The sequence below is a fragment of the Pongo abelii genome, chromosome 3 (assembly GCF_028885655.2).
Source record: "Pongo abelii isolate AG06213 chromosome 3, NHGRI_mPonAbe1-v2.0_pri, whole genome shotgun sequence".
Classification (NCBI taxonomy): Eukaryota; Metazoa; Chordata; class Mammalia; order Primates; family Hominidae; genus Pongo; species Pongo abelii.
Genome location: NC_071988.2, coordinates 54,215,829 through 54,229,510, shown reverse-complemented (window position 1 = coordinate 54,229,510; position 13,682 = coordinate 54,215,829). Strand labels below are relative to the sequence as shown.

The following is a 13,682-nucleotide window of genomic DNA, read 5'->3' as shown; positions in this document are numbered from 1 at the left end:
TTCAGGTAATTAATTTCCAATTAGCCTTCATATTTAAAAACAACATTTCATTCACAATTCATTCCACATGCTGCAATTTAAGGCAAGATGCCTATTAATCTATTTGTAGTACCTTGCAAGCTTCCTCATTGCACTTATTTTTATTTAGATTTCTCTCGTTATGGATTATTTAATTAGTATCTATCATTCTTTTAAACTGCAAACTTCATGAGAGGAATCTTGTTTCATGCTTTTCATTTTATCTTATACAACCAGCATAGTCTCTTCAATATTTTAAGTCTTTAGTTAGTACATTTTAAATAAATTAAATTACCATGTCATCTAAATATTTATTTTCCCTATTTTTTAATAATATAGTTACAGCAAGATGTCCAACATAAGAAAAAGTAGCTATTATTAAACTAAAAAAAATCTAATGAATCATAATATAAAATTTATCTGTACCAACTTTGTTTGGAGATACTTAATAATATAAGATACCAGAAATATGTAAAAATGACAATTCACATTTTTAACTAATCCAGTATAAGGCCAGAATATATAGCATATAGAACAATGCCTCCAGCAAGCACTCAATAAATAAATTTAAAATTGCACTAAATTATACTTCCTTGTACTGTTGATTTTTTTAAAGATATAGTTATGTTTCAAAACAGGGAATGTTATATTTAAAAAGTATTTTATTAGGTCATTAATACCACAAATCTGTTAATAGTTTGGGGCATGCTTTTTGTTTCCCTAAAGCACTCCTTAACAAAGTGGTCCTTTTTTGGAAATGCAGGTAATGTTTTCTCAGCTCCAATGCTGTAGCACTGAATCCTGCAGTGCTTCAGATCTATCTGTTCATTGATGAATGAGGATCACAGAGGTTACTGGGAATATACAGCTTATCAGAGGAGAGAAAAGTTGAATGTTTTTCCACAACGTCAGCTCTTCAGGCAAAACACTGCATGTAAGGTGAATCCCAAGGGTGCATGCTGTGTGCAAACAGAAAGTGCAGTATCAAAAGCAAACTGTATATAAAACTAGGAGTTAGGAAATAATGAATAATCTAACAAACAGTAGCACTATATATAAATGCTAGAAAGCATGTTATTCACATTTCTATTTTTATTCTATCTAAAATAAGTTCCATATATTGTCACACTTTATGAATACGACCCTTCTGTTACTGTCCTGAATATAAATGGCACAAGTTTTAGGATAACTTCTAATCATTATGATGGCGTTGTAATGTGTATCTCTGATATCTGTTTGATGTTTGAGCAGACATTTACAATTTGTACTTATTTTCTTATTCATCCAAGAAATATAAACTGAGTAGTGGCTGTGTGTCAAGCTTCATTCTAGACACTAGAGATATAACAATAAACAGAAGAGATAAACTTCCTATTTTCCTGATACTGGTGTTCCACTGGACAAGAAAGGCAACTAAGAAAAACTGCAAAAAGGTAGGTAGATTGACAAACTTAGCTATGTAAATGAGGCAGGAACATGTACTGTCAATGAAATAAAACAAAGACAAAGAAAAACTACAGTGAGGAGCTGGAAAATGACAAGGAGTCTGCTTAATGCTGTTTTCTCAGAGGAAATAATATTTGAACAAAGACCACGATTGAATAAATGAAATAGTCATGTAGCTATCCCAGTGAAAATGACTTTGGCAAAAAGAAAAACCTTTAACGTTCTCTACTCCCAAGCAATATGCTTGTGTGTTCAAGGCAAAGAAGCCAGGTTGAAAGCTGGAGGAAAATCCTAGGAGGTGAGTTTGGATATGTAGGCAGAAACCAGATTATATACAACATACTAAGCCTGTGAAGAATGAGAAGGTTGTCATAAATCAGATTTATATTTAAAATGTTCATTTTGGCTACTTTTTGGATAATAGTCTGTGAGTGATAACTGTTTTAGCAGGACATAGTTGGAATGATCAAGGTGAGAGATGATGGTGGGAAAAGTGGAGCTGCTGAGAAAGTATCAGATTTAAGATTGATTTTGAAGATAGTAATGGAAATCAGGATATTTCACCCCAGAATATACTTCCTTGGGATATTTTGATATGGGAATTTAGAGGGGTTGCAGACCACAAGAATAGCTCTGAAAAGCTCTCATTTGTCAGGAAGATCTGAATCTGTAGAGAAAATTTATATTAGTAAGGTAAATAGCAGATACAATAGGCTTTCTCTGAGTTTCCCATATCTGCCTTATGTGGATCTAGGAAAGATTAACTCACAGCAAAAAGGGACTGAAAGTCTGACACTTTTAAAGGTATGACAAAGAAATTTTTATTATCGGCTGCCATCTATTTTTTTTTTTCCTCAGGGCATCTTTAAGATTACCTGGGAGATTTTATCTGCATAACAAGGCAGCATTTTCTCACCCCACCTTTCTTTGCTTCCCCTGTCCCTAACCTGTCTTCATCTTCCACACCTCTCTTCTCTTCTGTACAATATAAACACTTCAGTCATCTGACTTTCCTTCGAATCTCATATTTATGGGACTCTCATGTTCATGTACACATTAATGAATTTATATGCCTTTTTTCCACTTAATTTGTCTTTTTTGCAATTCATTTCAACAGACTTACACTCAACCTTCAGAGAAAAAGTTTTAAGTTTCCTATGACAGGCACAACAGACTTTTCTGATGAATTAGCTATACAGAGTGAAAGAAAAGGTTATTCAATGTTAATTTCAAAGATTTTAGCTCAATCAAATGGGAATTTTTTATGATAATTCTTTGTCTAAAAATACTTGAGAAATTATTTATAAAAATCCACACAAACACATATACATATATAATAAAAACGCATATTAAAAGCAACATACTGCACATTATTTTTTTTTACCTAAGTCATATCTTGTCTTTCTTGAAATGTGATCATTGTTTCTTACAGATATAATTCTAGATTCTTCAGTAGAAACCAATAAGTATTGTTAAATCAAGTTTAGTCTAAAGCTGTGTACTCATATATTTTATGTTTGGCCTAAAGGTTTCTCTGTACATCATGAACTATAGCCTAAGGACTATAGTCTTTTCTTGGGCCAATCACCAAGGTTTGGGCAATCAAAGGTGGCCAACTGTTCAAACCTTGTTCAAATAAGGCAAACACCAAGCTATAACCAATCCAGCTGTTTCTGTGCCTCATTGTCACTTTCTGTTTGACACTTTCCTTTTTCTGTCCATAAATCTTCCACCATGTGGCTGTACTGGAGTCTCTGAGATGACTCTAGCTCATTATTAATGAATTTTTGAATTATTCTTTGCTCAACTAAACTCATTTAAATTTAATTTGGCTATTTTTTTTAAGATGGCATTAGAAATGAGATCTGACGTAGAGCTTCCAGCGACCCCCAGGAGCGCTGAGGGACCAAGTCAGGTACCTGCTGGACCCATTGTGCCCATTGCTCTCTAGGAGCAGCTGGGGACTGTGGTAAGTTCTCTCTAAGATTATGAAACTCCACAGATTTGGGTTTTGAGCTCTCTGAACATTTCTGATCCAAACTGGGTTTGGAAGCCATGACCAAAACTGGACTAGGTACAGGATTGGATTGGATCTGATAATTTACTGGCTTGGATTCAATTAGAGGCCTCTTACATCTGACTGGGTCAGAAAGAACCAGTAATAAATGGCAATATTGCAAAGGTTGTAAAATTTGGCTTTTGGAAATTTGCAAGGAGTTTTGTATTCTACCCCCTTTGTTTCATTTTTCTTGCGGACTTAGGTATAGAAAACAAATCATTGGCTAAATTGATCAAGGGAACCTAAGAGCCAAAGCCAATATATGAAGTAAAATGGGATCCTTAATTGGTGAAGAACTGAGCTCCTTCTGGCTTATACATGCATAAATATTAGGCCCTGGAAGCAGCAAAGTCTTACGGAAACTGCAAAATCTTACTAAAGATTAGAGTTAGAGTAGAACATTCTAAATTAAAAACACTGAAGAAGCTTCTAAAAATATTTCAATATTTTTATTTGCAGACTTTATGAAAGGCAAGTAAAAAGCTTAAGTGACTAACTGATTAAAAGAAAATTAAATCTGCTAACCTTTTGGCTTAATTACTATCCCATCCAAAAAGTGGAAAGCTATCTTAGATAAGATGTTTATAAAAGATAGGCTCTCAGGTAAAAGAGGCTTGCTTGTTTTTCAGATCCGTCCATGCTGAGTCTCGGCATACAATGCTTTCTTGCCCGTTCCTTAATGGGCTCCTCCCATTACACTGAATTTAGCAATTTTAGCTTAGAAACAGTAGCTAAGTTAAAAAGAACACTCTATTGAACTAAAATGCACCTTTCTGAAATTAAATTGGCTATATTGAACATCTTTTTAAAAAAAAAATCACATATAAAGGGAATCTCTATTTTTAAGGATATCCACCTATGTACATTAGAAAAGCTTATTGTTCTTTTAAACTTACATAATAAGTCATACCTCTTGTTTAAGGTGCTTTTCTGGCCATCTTGTCTTAAGTGAACTTTTATTTCAGCAGTTTTTTCCCCCTTGGTTTGAGCAAATGATGATAGAAGAAGGATATAGTATTTAGACCTATTTTTTTAGTTCTGTGCTTATGAAATATATTTTTTTGTTCTACCTAAGAGTTGTTCCTTTAGGAAATGCAAATTGCCTAGTTAACAATTGCTTGGGGCAATGAAACCAGTAATTGGAAGATCGATAGACTGAAAGGGGAAAAGAAAAACTATTTAAAAGGCAGCAAATGAAAATCCTTTATGAGAGCTATCAGATCTGCTTCTATGTGTTTGTTTGTCTATATGTGTGTGTATGTAATATTTGGTAAATAAAGCTAGTTTAGAAATTGTTGGTAAAATAGAAATGGTTTCAAAATTATCAGTTAAATATAATTAGACACACGCTTGAATTGCCTGAGAGTATATCTTTTATTTAGAGTATCCGGATTCAAGGTTCTAGATCGGTGACCATGATGAGGTCTGGAGACATGTTCTTAGTGCCTAGACCAAAGACTACAAGCCAGAATCAAGCTCAATATGGCCTCTTCTTCCTGTGCCTTCCGTTTTGCCTCCCGGCTATTTTGGGAGCAGTTAGGTCCTCCAGGTGGAGTCTTCAAAGCTCTGTCTTCTGCCCTGATGGAGTGATAAAGACTCTGACCTTCACAGTCCTCCTGGGTGATGCATGCTTATTTGTGACCTAGGATTACTGGGAAAAGATATTAAGGAAGCTATGTGGGTCATAGTTTCAAAATTATTTTCAGCAACTCAAAATCTTAGAGTCATGTTATATTAAATAAAGTAATAAATAATCATGAAATGTCCAAGTCATCTATAAGTTAAGATACTAAAAAAAATTATCAAACATGAATTTAAGTCTCTGTATCTTGACATGTTATTTTTATATGGTATAGAAAAGCCAAATATATTTAGACCTGTTAACCAATAATTTAAAAGACTACTTTTCTAAAAATTATAAAATGGTTTTGTCTATAAATACCGACATATACACTTCAAAATCACTTCATAGGCTTTTCACTAGAAATCAGGGTTACTAAGAGTTGAAAACTACTGAAGTTGAGAGAAGCAATTTTGTATACAGGGTGTATAAAACTGCTAACCTGAGCAGAACAAAAATTAATTGAATACCGAGAAGATACTTTGCCAGATTTTCATGCTAAATCAGCCAATATTGAAATTTTTTTAGTTTTACAATTTAAATGAACTCTATGGTCTACGTCAAACTACCTATCATAACCCATCAGCTATCAATGCTATGCCTCTAAATTGGAGAAACAATTGGTATTCAAGAGGACATTAGTCTAACATTAAGCAGGGATTCACGGAGAACCAGGAAGGCCGCCTTGTCCTTCCTGAGTCCTTAAAGCTTCTGTTATTAAAAGTTATCCAAATTAAGTATATATATTCTTGTGGTGCTTCTAAATTGCTAAGATAGTTTATGGCTAATGTTTGCTTTGTCAAACTCATATTCTTGGGAAGACAATAAGAACTTCAGGTAAATTCTACTAGCTGATGGGCCATTTAAACATTTATAGAGAGATTTCATTCAATTGTCATTTTCAATGAATGTTTTCTGGTTTTATAAATGCTCTCCCATGCGAAAGGGCTGATATTATTAAAGTAGCTCATTATGCCATAGTGCATTTCCACCAGGTAAAGAAAGCTTTTCATGATTTACTGACTGAGGACAAGCAGCCGCTTCACAATCTAGAACTGGAAGATTGGATCTTCCGAGAACATCAGAGAAAGACTGGCTTGCCATCCACACTGCAGCAAAACTTCAAGTTTGAACTTTGGGTTCATAATCTCACAAATCAGAAGGGTCCCTCTATACTCTTGGAACTGTACACCTATAAGGAACCTTAAGATAAAGCTAACCAGGGAACTTTATCCCCAAAAAGAGATGGCATCCTTGATGTGGACAGCTTTTTTATCCAAAATCACAAATCAAAACTTCTCTACTGTCAGGAGACTCTTATCTTTGATTTTTTACCTTGTTTATGCCTCTATAAACAATAGAAGTGAAAAGGTTGTCTGCTGTGTGCACTCATGGAACACACTTTTATTTTTAAAGGTTTTGAAGCCAGCCTTATACATGGATAAGGAGGCCTTGATAGATGGAAGATAAAGGCCCAACATAGGTGAGAAATTTTAATGGTGTATATGTTGCCTCATAATCAGTCAGAAACAGAACATTGGTTCACTCCTCTTTACATACATCATGGGTTAAAGAGAATATTGCCAGAAGATCTAAACTCTTCTAGAAGGACATAATATGTTAGGTCCTTTTGTTTATTGTTTGGAGTAAATAAAGCAATAATTAGAAATTTATCCCTCATAATAGGCTCTATTGCAGATTCTACTATAAAGACTATTGTTACACAAAAGATTTAAATTTCTTTTGGAAGTTAGGTGAAATAATATAATTGCTCTACATTACTTACTGGCTAAACAGAGAAGTATCTGTGCAGCAGCTGGTACTTGCTGCCCATGGAGAAATACATCACATCAGGTATTACAGATATTCAGTTTTAGGGAATTAACAAAGAGACTTCTTAAGGTGAGTAGACTCTTCATCTAGCTCATTCTTTGATCTATTTTATTTTAGTTGGTTTGGTTTGTGGGTACCCTGGCTAAGCAGCATACTCCAAACTCTTGGTATTATCTTCCTGATAGTTATAATAGTAATCTCCCTATTGCACTGTATTCTTTTAAAAGTTTTAAATTTTGGCATGCAGCCATCTGTAGAATTGTCCAATGGTCTCTTTTCAACTGGAATGAGAAGAGCTGAAAGAAATGTGTGATCATGAGGACACCACAACTTATGAATGACTTGCTGAGATTGGAAACCCAAAATCATGGTAACTAAGAGTGGCACTAAAGCCCTAAGCTTTGGTCATGCTTTTACCTAAGTGAGAGCCTGGCCAAAATGGGGAAAATTTTAAACAAAGTTATGAGAGGTCATTGTTTTAGGACTGAACTCATGCACTAGGCCCCAACAAACCAGAGCAAATTAAAATGGAGTCAGTTGTGCTGAATGTGACATAATCAAACTAAGACATTAAGGAAACACATAGATCCTAGACCAGATCAGATTTGTTTTTTCTCCTGTAAGCAGGACGTTCCTGCATAAGGAAGTACTCTCTGCTCTAACTCTTACAAAAAGAAATAATAATAATAACCTGAAGTCATTGTTCCCACACTACAAAAAAACACGATTCTGCTACTTCCCAATGGATTTCAAGACAAAATGAGTGCATTTACAATGGTGATAGTGACATCAATGACTAAAGTTTTGGTCAATCTCTCAAAATTGAGAGGATGACCAAACTGGGGGAATTGTTAAATCAAGTTTAGCCTAAAGCTGTCTCCTCACATATTATAACTTTAGCCTAAAGGTTTTTCTTTACATAGTGAGATATAATCTGAACAGAGTTCTATACAGACTGTAGTCTACTTTTGTGCCAATCACCAAGTTTTGGCCAATCAAAGGTGTCCAACTTTTCAAACCATGTTCAAATAAGGCAAACACCAAGCACACTAAGCTAAAACCAATCTGGCTGTTTGTGTACCTCACTTCCATTTTCTGTATAGCATTTTCCTTTTTTTTGTCCATAAATCTTCTTTGAGTGTCTGTTCATGTCCTTTGCCTACTTTTCAATGGAGTTTTTTTTTTCTTGTACATTTGTTTAAGTTCCTTATAGATGCTGGATATTAGATCTTTGTAAGCTGTGCAGTTTGCAAAAATTTTCTCCTATTCTGTAGGTTTTCTGTTTACTCTGTTGATAGTTTATTTTACTGTGCAGAAGCTCTTTAGTTTAGATCCCATTGCATTTGATAAAATTCAATATCCCTTCTTGGTAAACACTTCAAAAAAAAAAAAAAAAGGGTATAGAAGGAACATACCTCAATACAACAAAAGCCATATATGATAGACCCACAGTGGAAAATAACTGAAAACCTTTCCTCTGAAATCCAAAACAAGACAGGGATGAACACTTTTATCACTACTATTTAACATAGTACTGGAAGTTCTAGTTAGAGCAATTAGAAAAGATAGGCAAATAAAAGGAATCCAAATTGGAAATGAATAAATAAAATTATCCTTGTTTGCAGATGATATAATATTATATTTGGAAAAACCTAAAAACTCCACCAAAAAACTAATAGAATTGATAAATTCAGTAAAATTGCAGGATACAAAAGCAACATACAAAAATTAGTAGCAATTTTATGTGTCAGCAGTGAACAATCTGAAAAAGAATTCAAGGAAGCAATCCCATTTTAAATAGCTACAAGTGAAATAAAATATCTTGGAATAAACTTAACCAATAAAGTGAAAAATTTCTATGAAATACATAAACAATGAAAACTATAAAATATGGAATCAAGAAATTGAAGAAGACACAAGAAAATAAAATATATTTTATATTCATATATTGGAAGAATCAATATTGTTAAGATGTCCGTAGCCATCTACAGACTGAATACCATTTTTATCAAAATGCCAATGATATTTTTCACAGAAATAGAAAAAACAACTTTAAAATTTGTATGGAACCACCAAAGACCCTGAATAGCCAAAGCTATCCTAAACAAAAGGAACAAAACTGGAGGAATCTTATTACTTAACTTCAAATTATACTACAGAGCTATAGTAGCCAAAACAGCATGGTGCTGGCATAAAAACAGACACATAGAACAGTAGCAGCATAGAAAACTCAAAAGTAAATCCATATGTCTGTAATAGACTCATTTTGACTAAGGTGCCTAGAACTTACATTGGTGAAAGGACAGTTTGTAGATTGTCCTGTTCAGTACATTGTACTGGGAAAACTGAATATTCATATGCAGAATAATGAAACTAGACTTCTATCCCTCACCATAAACAAAGATCATATCAAAATTGAATAAAGAATTAAATATAAAACCTCAAACTATATAACTACTGTAGGAAATTATTTGGGAAACTCTGTAGAACATTGATCTGGGTAAATATTTCTTGAGTAATACACCACAAGCACAGGCAACTAAAGCAAAAAATGGGACAGATGGGATCACATCAATCTAAACGGTTTCTGCACAGCAAAGGAAACAACCAATGAAGTGAGGAGACAATGCACAGAATGAGAGAAATATTTGTAAACTATCCATCTGACAATGGATTGATGACAAGGATATATAAAGCCCTCAACTCAATAGAAAAAAAAAACATCTAATGATCCAATTAAAAATGGGCAAAAGTTCTGAATAGAAATTTCTGAAAGGAAGACATACAAATGGCAATCAGGTATATGAAAAGATGTTCAGCATCATTTATCATCAACAAAACTCAAGTCAAAGATACAATGTCATATCATCTCACTCCAATTAAAATGGCTTATATCCACAAGACAGGCAATAACAAATTCTGGTGACAATGTGAAGAAAAGGGAGCCTATGTACACTGTTGGTGGGCATATAAATTAATGCAATTGCTATGGAGAACTGTTTCCAAATCTGGCAAAGCATCTTCTCAGTATTCAATTAATTTTCGTTCTGCTGAGGATAGCAGTTTCTCAAAAAACTCAAAGTAGAGCTACCATATGATCCAGCAATCCTACTGATACATTCAAGGCTGCAGTGAGCTATGATCATGCCTCTTGCATTACAGCCTGGGCAACAGAGCAAGACCCTGTCTCTAAATAAATAAAATAATAAAAATGATACATATATACCCAAAAGAAAGGTAATCAGTATTTCAAAGAGACATCTGCACTCCCATGTTTATTGCAGCACAATGCACATAGCTAAGATTTGAAAGCAACCTAAGTGTCCATCACAGATTAATGGATAAAGAAAATGTGGTACATATGCATGATGGAGTACTGTTCAGCCATAAAAAGGAATGAGATCTAGTCATTTGTAACAACATGGAAAAAAACTGGACATCATTATGTTAAGTAAAATACGTCAGGTACAGAAAGATAAGCTTCACATGTTCTCACTCATTTGTGGGAACTAAAAATTAAAGCAATTGAACTCATCAAGATAGAGAGGTTTCTGCTGTAAAATCTTTATCTAATGTGGTGCCTGCCACAGAGTAAACATTTAATAAATATCCGTGAATTAATGGATGGGTAAATTAGTTAATTAAACAATACTATGAGATTTATATCACCATATTTAATTCAGTGATGAGGTGAGTTTTTGTTCATGTTTATAATCTCTTAAGTGACAGAGAACCCACATCTAAAACTAGTATTATAAAACTCACATTCCAATATCTTTTATTCTAAATATGATGCTTCTTCATCATCCCTCATCTCATAGATATGGCACGATACTGTCAAAGGTGACCATATAATTTAGTTAAAGGTAATAACAGCAGCAATTTTTCAGTCTCACCATGTGTCAGTTATTCAAATTGCCTTGCATGGACAACTAATTTGAAAATGATGTCAAGTTCAATCTAACTGTTACACTGAATTAAACGTAGAAAGGATCGTATGGAATACTTGTTCATCTAATCAGGGTAGTCAACACAGGCACTCATAAAATATGGTAAGTTTGAATAACAGATGGTAGTGTTTACGAAAAAGGTACCCTCCCAAAGCAAAATAACTTTCTCTTCTGATTATCTTAAAAGAGCCCATCTAAAGAACCCATAATCAAAACATTTGGATAGTCAGTAATTGACAGAGCACAGTAGAGGAACTGGTCAAATTAGAAGTGTTGACTCTAACATTTGCCTCTAGCTGGTTTTCTAGGAGAAAGCACTCAGAGATAAAAGCCACCCTTCAGCACAGAGGAGGAGCAGGATTCAAAACAGAAGGAGGAGACAAAGCAAGCCTATTACATGAGGTAATGCAGAAATGGAAAACTTCAAACAAAACAAAAACAAAACAACTTTGCACATAATAGCAGACAATTAACAACTTTAAAAATTAAGAAGCAGACAATAAATGAAAGACATTTGTTATGAAATTTACAAATACCCAATGTAAATAACCAAAAATCCATACAAATTGGCAACCAGTAGAAGAAATCTCCATGTCTACCGACATGGAAATATGAAAAGGTGAATATACAAAAGAATTTTCAGCTTTAATGACAATCAGCTATCAATGAGAAGGTGAAAGAAACTTATGCACCATTTTAGTCACGTTGAATGAGAAAATATTTAAATAAACAGTATAACTCAAAGTTACAATGTTCATGGTGATTAGTGGTCTTCATAGCCTCAGTATTATTGCAGTCTTTCAAAAAAGTACTGTGGCAATAAGGTATCAAGAATTGTGAGTGAGATTCTGCCCAGTAATTACACAAATGAAAATGTAGTTTATATAAGTAATTCCAGAAATGGATGATAATTTACCTTCAATGATTTAATTTGAATCCAATTAAAATGCCAAATTAATTGGCAGAAATTAATATATATAGACAGAGAGAAAGAGATAAGAAATGAGGAGCTAGAATCACAGAAATTCAACACCAACACTGAAAGTTAGTACCTTAATATCAAAGTTAGTACCTTAATATCAAAGTTTAGATTATTTATTACATTTAAATAATCTAAATAAAAGTGATTTTCATCCTAGAAGCCCCTATTAAGCCAGCATATCAATCAGGTATGAAGGTAAACAGAGGAATTTAAAGATATTCAAATTCTAAAAATACTTGCTCCCAGACACACATCTGCAAAATGAAAGTACAGAAGAGAGTGAGAAATAATCAAAAGAACTTTTCCCTAGAATATAGTGAAAAGAGTTCTAGAAATGTGACTTTACAATATGATTAAAGTACATTCCAGATTGGATCAGAGATATGGATGCTCTAAAAGAGAGCTAAATATAAAACAGATCTTTTGCCCTCCTGTGTTTTACTGTATTGAGAAGTGTTTTAGAAACCATTGGAAAATTGTATACTAAATTCCTGAGTGCATAGAAAGTTAAAAGGAAATATATAAAGCAATATTATCTTCAGAGAAATTAAAGTTGTATAATAAAATAAATTTAATAATATCTCTATAATGGGTTGAATATTGTCCCTTAAAAATTTATGTCCACTCAAAACCTCAGAAAATTTATTTGGAAATAGGCTTTTTGCAGATGTAATTAAGGATTAAGATGAGATCACACTGGACCAGACTGGGCCCTAATTCCAATGGAAATGTCTTTATAGGAGACAAAGAGACATACAGCACACAGAGAGGCACAGAAAAGAATGTGATGTGAAGATGAAGGCAGAAATTGGAGAGATACATTTACAAGCCAAGGAATGCCAAGGATTGCCAGAAATTTCTAGAAGTTGGTTGAGTCATGGAGTGGTTCTTCCTCAAAGCCTCCAGAGGAAAAGCAACCCGGCTGACATCTTTTTTTATTTTTATTTTTTTTGAGACGGAGTCTCTCTCTGTCACCCATGCTGCAGTGCAGTGGCGCGATCTTGGCTCACTGCAAGCTCTGCCTCCTGGGTTCACCCCGTTCTCTTGCCTCAGCCTCCCGAGTAGCTGGGACTACAGGCGCCCACCACCACGACCCGCTAATTTGTGTATTTTTAGTAGAGAAGGGGTTTCACTGTGTTAGCCAGGATGGTCTCAATCTCCTGACATCGTGATCTGCCCGCCTCAGCCTCCCAAAGTACTGGGATTACAGGCATGAGCCAACGTGCCCGGCCCCCTGCTGATATCTTGAACTCAGAATACTGACTCCCTGAACAGAGAGAGAATACAGTTTCTGTTGTTTTAAGCCAACAAATGTATGATAGTTTATTATGGCAGCCCTGGGAGACAAATACACATCCTTATTTATTCCATTTGTAAATACCACTTATAGCTATGATGTAATCACTGACATTATTTTGTTATAAGAAATACTGGAAAATGCGAGTGACTGACATCTGTGTGCATATATGCAGAGACTGATAAGTGTGCTCAGTCTTTTCAAATGTGGTTCGCAGAAGCTGGCTAGATCTTCAAGCATTTACTTTCTGGGAAATAGCTAAACAACAGTTGTATAGTATTTTTATACCTACAAGTGGGACATTTGATTATTTCTGTGTATCGGAGCATGGCCTGGAGTGATAAATAACATATGTCAACCTTGTCCTTACAAATATCCATGCCTTAAGGCCCTTTCTCTCACTTCCCTTCCCTCATTAGCCAGCCTTTATAGACAATCTAGCAACAGATTATAAGCTTTTGCTTAAGATCATATCT

At 34.3% G+C, this 13,682-nt stretch overlaps 1 long non-coding RNA gene across 1 annotated transcript; it reads left to right on the top strand.

Annotated features, from left to right (window-relative positions):
• The first annotated feature begins 1,307 nt into the window (after positions 1–1,307).
• LOC129058975 (uncharacterized) lies at positions 1,308–13,280 on the top strand. Its single transcript, XR_008524496.1, has 5 exons — positions 1,308–1,451; positions 3,311–3,433; positions 6,561–6,627; positions 11,224–11,329; positions 12,650–13,280. It is a non-coding gene; the product is annotated as an uncharacterized LOC129058975 (long non-coding RNA).
• Positions 13,281–13,682: the final 402 nt, after the last annotated feature.